This window comes from Mus musculus, chromosome 10 (genome assembly GCF_000001635.26).
Source record: "Mus musculus strain C57BL/6J chromosome 10, GRCm38.p6 C57BL/6J".
Classification (NCBI taxonomy): domain Eukaryota; kingdom Metazoa; phylum Chordata; class Mammalia; order Rodentia; family Muridae; genus Mus; species Mus musculus.
The window spans coordinates 43,735,600-43,745,903 of record NC_000076.6 but is presented as its reverse complement, the minus strand read 5'-3'; the positions used below and the strand labels follow the sequence as shown (position 1 = coordinate 43,745,903).

Genomic DNA, 10,304 nt, shown 5'->3' with positions numbered 1-10,304 from the left:
TGCAGCAACCAACATGAGAAGAATGTGACCTAGGTTGTACTAAAACCATTTTTTTGTTTGTTTGGTTTTTGTTTTGTTTTGTTTTTCTAAATTTCTCTCAGACAACTAGTAAACAGGAGGGCTGGCTGAGTGTCAACCTAACGGAGAACAGAGGAAAAGTCAAGTGTGCACTAGCTTAGGGTTCTAGATAGTTGAAATGACTGCCAGCAACTCATGCCTTTTATATTTGAGTGTCCTGTGTCATTAGTCGTGGAGGGGTGTGGGAGACACTTGTTTTCACTGGGTTATTACTGTTAGTGACATGCAGGACGGGCTGGGGATGGAACCCTGGCTTATTATTACTGTTAGTGAAGTGCAGGATGGGCTGGGAATGGAACCCAGGGTCTCAATCCTGTTAGAGGCAAGGACTTGTGGTAACAGAGCCACAGCCCCATTCTGAGAGGTATGGCTTAAGCACAGAGCATTAATATAGTCCACTTGGGACTTTGGTAAGCTGCACATATTGGATGAGTCCTGGCTGCCTGCATTCCTGCTGATATAACAAAAGGTGAAAGTTCCTATTCAAAAGATGTTCTGTGATTCACTTCACCGGGTGGCAAAGACAACATGGCCTGTATGTTGTGAGTCTACCTAGTCCTTGCTATAGTTTGGATTTGGTGTACCTCCATGCGTTGAAGGCATGGTCCCCAGTCAATGCTATTGTGGGGAGAGGTGGGATCTAGTAGAGAAGTCCTAGATCACTGGATGTGTGCCCCAGAAGAGGCACACATCTTCTTGTGGTACCCACTCTTTTCTCTTTTGCTTCTTCTGGCCATGGTATGAGGAGTTTGCTCAAACATGCTTAAAGATAGACTTTGCCTCCGGCAACCTCACCAAAGGCTTGCCAGAAATTGGTCTTCTTGGTTATGGAGTAGAACCTTTAAAACCATGAGCTGGACAACCTTTCCTCTTTGTAAGTTGATTATCTCATGCATTTTGTTGTAGTGACAGAAAGGCGATTTAAATACCCCTCTCACCAACATCCTTAGGAGTGACAAAGGAATAGGCTGTTAAATTTCACATTGAGGATCCCTGAAAAGAATGACATTGCCTGCAGAATTGCACATCTCTCTTCTTTCAGGTGGTATTTCTAAAAAAGACTGAGGCTTCCTTGGCCCTAGAGAGTGATAATGTGGTTTTTCATTCCAGGCAGCATGGACAGTGTCGTCTGCTTCCCTGTCCTCTTCCCCATGGCCAGGCACAACCTGGACTAGGTCTCTCCAGTTATTCTTTAATAAAACAAAGCCTAGATGGTTTGTGATGGTTTCCTTTGTCACTTTGACTAGGGAGCAGAATATTCAGATAGACAGAGAAAAATCCTATTTCTGCATTTGCTACAGATGTTTCTGGAAGACCTTAACACTTACATTTGCAGACTGAATGAAGAAGAGGGGTGTCTGTAGCGTAGTTGGACATGATCTAATAATCCCTTGAAGGAACAAACAGCACAGAAGAGGTGGAGAAAGGGTGAGCTTTACCACCTGTTTGAGCTGGGGAGCCCCCCTCTCCCTGTCTTTGCACATCAGTCCTGACATGAGAGCCCTCAGGCTTACACTGGGGTTCACACCCCCTGGTCTTCCTTGTTCTTTATCGTGCAGATGGCAGACTGAAGGGCTGCTTGGCCTCCACATTGATGACGCAGTCTCTAATAAAGTTCCACGTGTGCTATGTTAGTCTGCCTCTCTGGAGAGCACAGGCTAACACAGCTCCCTTAATATCTTTCAGCTTCAAAGAGAAAGGGACCTTGGTGAAGGACAGATTATTCGTTGATCATTTAATCTACTTGTAGACTATGTGCTGAAACCTTCTCCAGCCTTGGTTTTATAAATGCACAAAGCACACTATCAGTATCACAAAACATGGAACATCGGCGCCCCTGAGCAACATGCAACTAGAAAACTGCCCGCCTTGGCGAGCTCCTTCCTCACCTAACACGTGGTTACTGGATGGACTGAGAAGAAATGTGCCAAAAGCCCAGAGCCCTTTCCCAGTGTTTCAAAAGATTTGTTAAATGAATCGGCTTTCTAGAACAAACTATTTAGGAAGAAAATTCTACTTAATGAAAGAAAGTTCCTCTTGGCCAGGTGTTGTGGTGGTATACACCTTTGATCCCAGAACTTGTAGGGTAGAGGAGAATGGCAGACTTCTGACTTTGAAGCCAAAGTGTTCTACAGCCAGGGCTATACAGAGAAACCTTTTCTCAAAAAAAAAAAAAAAAAAAAAAAAAAAAAAAAAGGAGAGAGAGAGAAAGGAATGGGACAAATTCTTTGGCTTTCTATCAGGCTGTAGGAGAACCTAGAAGTTTACAGACAATGGAATGGAATCTCTTCTCTGAGCTCTAGACTGGCACATCTAGTGTCCTCTGGACATTGCCCCTTAGCTGCATTCTCAGAACCCATGTCTCCACTGCCATGCTACCAACCTGCTTCAGCCACAGTGTCCCTTCAATTGATGCTACCATTTTTATTTTCAAGCAAACATCCACTCTAGAAACAAGAGAAGCATTCTTTTCTTTTTTTTTAATTCTTGTTGTCTTCCTTTTTTAAAGATTTATTAATTTTATGTATATGAGTACACTGTTGCTCTCTTCAGACACACCAGAAGAGGGCATCAGATCCCATTATAAATGGTTGTGAGCCACCATGTGGTTGCTGGGAATTGAACTCAGAACCTCTGGAAGAGCAGTCAAGTGCTCTTAAGCCACCTCTCTAGCCCAAGGGAAACATTCTCTTTCACTTCCCCCATTCCCCACCCCTTTCCCATCCCCACCCCGCCCCCACCATCCTTCTATCCTGTACCCTGCCTCCTAAAGATCCACTTACTGTCTTTGTCCACTCCTCCCCCTGCTCACCACAGCCATGGCTGAGGCTGCCAGCCTCACTTCAGGCTTCCAATTCTTCCTTGACTCTGTTTCCTCGAGAGTGTGGAGTAATCCTTCCAAAATGCAAATTGGACCCTGTCACGTGCCTGCCTCAAGCAGGGAGTCCCTAAGTGGCTCTGCGGGAACAAAGGCCAAAGGAAGCTCACAAAGAGCCCCCTTGCCTGCACCGCTCGTTTCCCCTGCCACTCCTCACCCTTGAGCTATGAGAAGGTGAGGTCCTGGGTGAATCAGTCATGTGACCGACTGCTGACACCCCACCCCCACCCCCCAGACCTCAGCTCGGAAGCTCCGTCTCGTCTTACGTGCTCCATAGCATAGCTGTGTCTTTTTCAGAGCTCTCGTTCTATGTGACAGTGAAAATTCCTATTTCATTATTTGGCTGTAGCTCCTACTGAGATGTATGTTCCTCATTATTTTACAGAAAAGCAAAAGGATAGCGACAGAAACCAGATCCGTTGTTGCCCATGGCTTGGGGGAGGGGAAAAGGTCAGGGTACTGTGTGGAGCAACTCAGAGTGACAAAATGTTCTGTGTCTCGATTTGGGTGAAGGTTATATTACCTTATGCTGCTGTCAAACATAGCCTGTACACTTAAGACCGGTAAACTGGGGGCTGGTGGGATGGCTCAGCAGGTAAAAGCTCTTGCCACCAAGCCCAAGGATCCAATCCCAAGGACCCAAATGACAGAGAGGGAACTGACTCTCACATGTTACCCTCTGTCCTCCATTCTCTCACAGAGCCATGCATGTGTCTACACCCCTGCCAAATAACTAAATAAAATGGGTGGGGCTTCCTACTATGCAGGAAGAACTCCTCAAGAAAGGTAGTTTTAAGGAAATTTAAAAATGATCCTTAAAGGTAGATTAAATATTTAATATTGACTCATAAATGGATGCAGTAGATAACTGTTAAATGAGTGAAGATTATTCCCTTTCTCATAATGTTTTGCATAACTGGCGTTATCTTTTTTTTTTTCCGGAAGTGGTACAGGACTCTCTCCAATGGCACATGCAAACCTGAGTTCATCTGTAGGGGAAGATGCTTTCAAGATAACTCGGGGAAAGGAAGAGCCATCACATGGACAGGTGACAACAGCTGAACTTGCTATGCCTGTGGTGAGGGCTGAATGCCTGTGGGCCGAGAGTCGATGAGGGAGGATTTGAGGCCTTCTGTCCTAAGCTTTCTCTTCTGGAGCCTCGGAGCTCTGGATATAGCGTGTCCTGGATACATGGCTGACCTCCTGCTCCTGGTTCCTTAAGCTGTACTCTCTTTATCACTGTCCCCTAGTGCCAGGCAGCTCAAGTCAGGAAGGAGCTCCAGCTCAGACGGTGAGCAGATGCCGGATGCCATCGATGCCCAGGGACAGACTGGAACGCGTCTCTGCCTCTGTCCAAGCCATCTCTAACCACAGGAGAAGGCTGTGCCTCCCCCACACTGACCCAGCTATCAGGCTGAGAGTCCTTTGTGGAATATGCACTGTCGCTCCCTATGGAGAACAAAAGGCTATCTCGAGCTGGAAACGATCAGCAGAGGTGAAATGTGGCCGACGTGTGACTGGACTTCAAGAAGAAAGGCTGGGACTGAGGATCGGCTGTAACTTTGTCCCTGGGCTCCCCAGCTGGTTCTTTCACAGTAGAGTCCCCAGTTAATTCAAGACTGCCCCCCACCCCCGCCCCCACCCCCCCCACCCCCGTAACCTGCCTTTCTGTGTGTGAAGTTGTGATCTGGAGAGCTGCAGCACACACGGATGGTGGAAGGCCTAAGGAACTCCATCCCTGCTGTGGAGGAGTTGTTATCTGTGCTGGGGCAAGACAGCTGCCTTGGGGTCCCCTGCTCCTGTAAGTAACCCCTCAACCCTGCTCTGTAAATAAGCCAAATAAACTCATGGGCTCCCCACATTGGGCCCCCTGGGTGGACTGGTCCTTCTGGTTTATCCTCGGTGCTCCAGAAAGGAGTAGATGTTTGTCCGCGTCTCCCTGGAGAAGCGTTCTGTGAACCCCGTGCGGTGCTTGGTGGAAAATGTATTCTCAAGGCCCTGTTGGCTAAGCCCGTTTTAGAAAAATAAACAAACTTGTGTAATCAAACATGTAAAGTCCCAAAATTCAGTTTTTCTTTTTAAGATTCCCATTGGACAAATAGAAAGAATTAAAAACAAACAAACAAACAGGCAAGCAAACAAAACCCTGCATGGATCAGTTTTCTGAAGACCACGCATGTCCTTTTAGAGGTAGCGGCTTCTCCCCCAATTTTCCAGACACACACACATCTCTGCTTTCCTCTTGTGCACCTGGTGGAGACTGTTGACGAAAGCCTCGTTGATAATTTGGTGGCTGGCAATCCTGAGTATACTTTCCAAAGGAAATGACGTCATAAGAGGCTTTGGGCTTCCTGGGGCTGCTGGCACAGCCTAATTAACCTAGCACACTACCGAGAAGCTATGGATTTTCTGAAGGAAATGAACAGAGAAAGAAGTAATTGTGACGGTCGTGAAATAAACAGAAAACCTGAACAAGGGCTGCTTGCTCTTGCTCCCTTGGAGCAGACCTTAGCTCGCCTCCAGTCTGCACTCCTAAGTGATCACGGCCTGAAATTAGTGACTTCCTCTGCTAACAGCCGACTCTGACAGCTGCTCAGCTCTGCCAGGCATACATGGCTTTCATCTACCACAAACAGCCTCTCTGAAGTCAGTGACGTCTCCACGGCAACCAGATCAAGTTTTTCCAGAGATATTGGGACAGAAAAGGAGAAGAAATTGACAGGTTTTGTTAAGGGGCCTGAACCCTGAGCTGTCAGGGGGAAGGGTTCCAGACATTGCCCTCCGTTTTCTGATGAGCTCTGGGCTTCCCGCCCCCCCAACCTCCCACCTCCCCCCCACCCCCCCACCCCCCGTAACAGTGGGAAATAGCAGTTTTACTCGTCATGGAGAGGAAGAGAAATCTTTCTTGGCTGATGAATGAATGAATGATGAGAAGAAGTAGGGTTAGGGAGCATGGGGCACACCAAGGCCTGTGCTGCCAAGCGGCTGTGTGCAGTGGCGTCCGGTTTAACTGTCACTCACTGTGAGTGCTGCCCCTACGCCACACACACACTGCAGAGGTTATTTTCAGCAGGAGAATGCAGACTGAAGAGAGGTGTCACAAATATCACAGAGAGGGCAGGATGGGGACAAAGCAGGAGTCCAGAGGGCGTCCAGTCCTGACCCCAGAGTTGGGGGCAGCTGTGGCTCACAGCCAGCTTCACCCTTATTCCCAGGCTCAGGCACGCTTAGTCCTTGCTGTTCTGCTGGGTGATGTTAGGTAGCATTGTACATTCACAGCAGGTGAGACTGAATCAACAGTCTGTTGACAGTTCACGGATGCAGCAGTTACCAAGCTCTTACACCTGGAGTTTCCATCTCTCAGTGGAGGGTCAACTTGACCTGCATGATTGGGATCTGATCCACTTCCCAGGTCCAGACTTGGCCTTTGTTCATTCCATGCATCTGCCTTTGTCACAGTTTCATGACCCCAGGAGCATTCCTGTTCTCCAGAAACCACTGAGAGAACCACTCTCCTAGCACACCTGACTTAGTTGCAGCCACCTTGCAGCTCTTGTACTGTCTCCCTGCCCCAGCAGGAAACTGGGCCCTCTAGCTTCCTCGAATGACTGTTGTCTGTTTGTGTGGGCCCCTGAAGACAGGACCTTACGCTACCAGCATCTCTTATGTGTGACTGTCCCTAAAGGCCTGTCAGCCTTGAATAGCATTCTCATAGACTAAGGATGCTTCCAAAACACAGAAACCCAAACCTACCTCCTTCCCAAGCCCAAGTGGGCTATAACATCAGCATCTGAAATGGGTCTTTAAAGCTATCCAATGTGGAGAAGAAAGTACATTGTCAAGACCAGGGCATAGGGGGCTAACATCTTTCCCCTTATTCAGACCTCAGTAAGGTTGCCCCAGCTATTCATCCCCACTGGTCAGGCAATGGTACAGGCCATCCTGGCTGCGCAAATGAGTTCTCTCTGGGCCACCTGGGCCAGTAGCCCACTAGGTTTGCACACCAGATCCTCCTGAAGCTGGGTTGTGTAAATACAACCAATACCCTCCTAAGGTTCTTAAACAGAAAAGATTAAAACTAACATTTACTAAACATAGTCAGTCATTATTTGCAAAATAAACGAGGCGGGAGGAGCACACAGAGATGAGACATGACAAGCTCTTGGAGGAGCTTGGGACTTTTAAAGAAAAGATGATGTTGAGCTGATGAACAGTTTTAAGCAGAGGCAGGACGTAATCAGATGGGACTTTAAGGAAACCACTGTGCCGTTGAAGGCCCAGAGGAGGAAGGGCTCAGAGACCAAATGGGCCAAGAGGCTACACTGCTCAGAAACTCTGTGAGAAACATTGGTTTGAAGGCATCCAAATAATAAAAAATCAATTCAAGAATCAAGAGTTGGCACCTAATAAAAGCTGATTAGGCTGGTCCCTGTAGTGAGTGCTGAAGAGGCGGAGGCAGGAGGATCACAAGTTGGGAGACAAAACTTGGGACTACATATTTGTAGTTGGTGAGATGGTTAAGTGGAGTGAAGGCAACTCTTGGTGCCTGCCAAGAGTCCTGACATCCTGAAGTCATCCCTGGTTACACCCACATTATAGAAGAATTGTTTTGTTGTTGCTTAGGTTTTGGTTTGTTTTCTAAGGTGATTAGGTCATGGCGTTTCTGCCTCTGTGAGTTGCCTAATACTATCCTAGGAGTAGGTTGGTTATGTTGAAAGTAGGCTTACAGAAGTAAATTCGATTCTCTTGTATTTCCTTTATTATTTTATTTATTTACTTATTTTTGAGACAGGGTTCCTCTACCCAGCCCTGGCTGTCCCAGAATTCACTGCGTAGTTGGCCTTGAATTCACATAGGTCTGCCTGCCTTTTCTTCCCGAGTGCAGGGATTAAAGGGTTACACTGACACCCAGCAGTTCTTGGATTCTTGCTATGGACTCTTGCCCTCCTGCCTTCTGCCACGGATGACACAACATGAAGACCCTCACCAGGGTCAGGCTGGCAAAATGCTCTTGAGATCTCTCAGCCTCCGCAACCATTAGCCATCATATTAATGTCTGTTGTCTATGAAGTGCCCTGTCTGGGGCATTCTGTTACAGCAACAGAAGAGGAAGACAAGGGGCCAGAAGCCACACAGGCTTCAGGTGCTCAGTGCACAGGGGCCTGCTTCTGGGTCTCTCCACCCACACCACCTACTCTGCCCTTACTTCCTGCTGACTTCCCTTCTCCTCTGCTGTCTCCCTTCTTTCTAGGGCATAGAGACCTACACACGCCATGTCTCTTGTCCTGCACTGTGTCCTCTGCTCTTCTTTTCTCGATTCCCACTCTAGCTTGCAACAAGGTTGGGGAGCCTCTTGTTTTGCCCCCGAGAAACTTCCACTACCAGTTTCAAGAGGAAGGAGTAGCCCAGAATTGGAAGTCTTCCTGCTGTCGTTTGGAAACAAGTAGGTAGATTCTGCCACCACAGAAACGAAAGACCAAAGGCTTCTGACTCTAGCTGGGGCTCAACAGAAGTGTCTATATGAGTTTATAACCCATCTCCCACATTCAGTCTGCAATAGTCTGCAAGCTTTTCTTGACCCCCTTTTAACCTAAAATGACTCCTCCACTGGTGCCTGAAAGGCCACCCATTAAGCTAGTCATTTCTGTGTGTTAATCATTACTTTTGCCTAATGATCCCCACTTTGGACATCAAAATGCTCCTAGAAAGGATGAAAAGCTCTTTGGCTTTCTAAACAAAGAATGGAGGGGAGGCACAGAAAACTTTCAAACTCTCCCAATGAGACTAATTTTGGCAGGCTACAGAATTAACAGTATAAGAGAAAAAAAAAAAAGGAGTGTGGCTATTAATGTAATTATTTTCTTATTTCATCTTTTCTAATTTTCTATAGACCTGAAGAGGGTACCTTTTAATAACTTTTTCTTTTTCCTTCACACTTTTAAAAGTGTTTACTCATTCTATATGAATGGGTATTTTGTCTTCATGTATATCAGCATGAGCCTGATACCCTCAGAGGTCAGAAGGGGGCGTTAGATGCCCTGGGACGAGAATTAGAGATGATTGTGAGCTGCCATTTGGGTGCTGGGAACCCGGGTCCTCTGGATGAACAGCCATGGGCTCTTAACTGCGGAGCCATGTTCGCATCCCTAATGACTTTTTCTATGGGCAGGCCACCCTGACAGTCCTGTAGCCATGTAGAGTCAATGCTATAGCTCCCGGGGAACCCTCACTTCTGCTGCCAGAGGTGAATTTGTCTTCAGTTTCATATAAATTGTGTTGTGTGGGGTCCTAACTGCTTTGGCTTAATAAAATTCTCTGTGGGTTCACACATACATGTGTGTGTGTATTAGACATGTACACGTGTACCAGCAACCTGTCCATTTCTACGCTGCAGAGAATTATATGAATGAACTACAATTTCTTTATCATTCTTTTTTTACTGATAGACATTTGGGCCATTTTTAGTTTTGGAATATTTTAACTAAAGCATCAATGAATGTTCTAGTATAAGATTTTATGTATCTATACACTAATTTTCCCCCCTTGGGTTATATACCTTAAAAATATGATTATTAAATTATATAAATACATTTAATTTTCCTAAAATCTGCCAGAGATCCAAATGATGATACTGTTTGTTGTTTACTGAAACAAGACTAACTTTGAAGCAGTCACCCACCTGCCTTAGCTCCCTTCCTGGGTGCTTGTTTTTACATTACCTCTTCTAGCAAATGTGTGAATATCAGACATTTTCATATCCTTAGAAACAGTGGGTGTTTTTAGTGTTTTCAATTTTAGCTCTCCTAGTAGACAAACATTTTGTAATACATTAATCTTCTCAGAGGAGTGGATTACCAAGCCAGGGGTTCTGGTAGAAGAATGGAGGCCCCCCTCTTATGAGTGGCAACTGAGACATTGGAGTGCTAACAAAGTCTTTTGCCCTAACAATAAGCTGGGGTTTAGAAAATTATAGAAATACTTTATGTATGTTTCAACTAAAAGAAAGCCAGTGTTCAGAACTATACCACCAGGGGGAGGGAGCTAACCTAGGCTAATTCTGGAATACTCTGGATGGTTGTCTTAGTTAGGGTTTCACTACTCTGGGTAGACACCATGACCAATGCAAGTCTTATAAGGACAACATTTCATTGGCTGACAGGTTCAGAGTTTTTTAATCCATCATCATCAACGCAGGAGCATGGCAGTGTCTAGGCAGGCATGGTACAGGCAGAGCTGAGAGTTCTACATCTTCATCTGAAAGCTGCTACCAGAATACTGACTTCCAGGCATCTAGGGTGAGGGTCTTAAGCCCACACCCACAGTGACACACTTCCAACAAGGCCACACC

The 10,304-nt window shown here is 46.3% G+C and overlaps 1 long non-coding RNA gene across 1 annotated transcript; it reads left to right on the top strand.

Annotated features, from left to right (window-relative positions):
- Nucleotides 1-2,847: 2,847 nt before the first annotated feature.
- Nucleotides 2,848-4,595, top strand: Gm40634. Its single transcript, XR_871618.2, has 3 exons — nucleotides 2,848-3,130; nucleotides 3,902-4,004; nucleotides 4,207-4,595. It is a non-coding gene; the product is annotated as a predicted gene, 40634 (long non-coding RNA).
- Nucleotides 4,596-10,304: the final 5,709 nt, after the last annotated feature.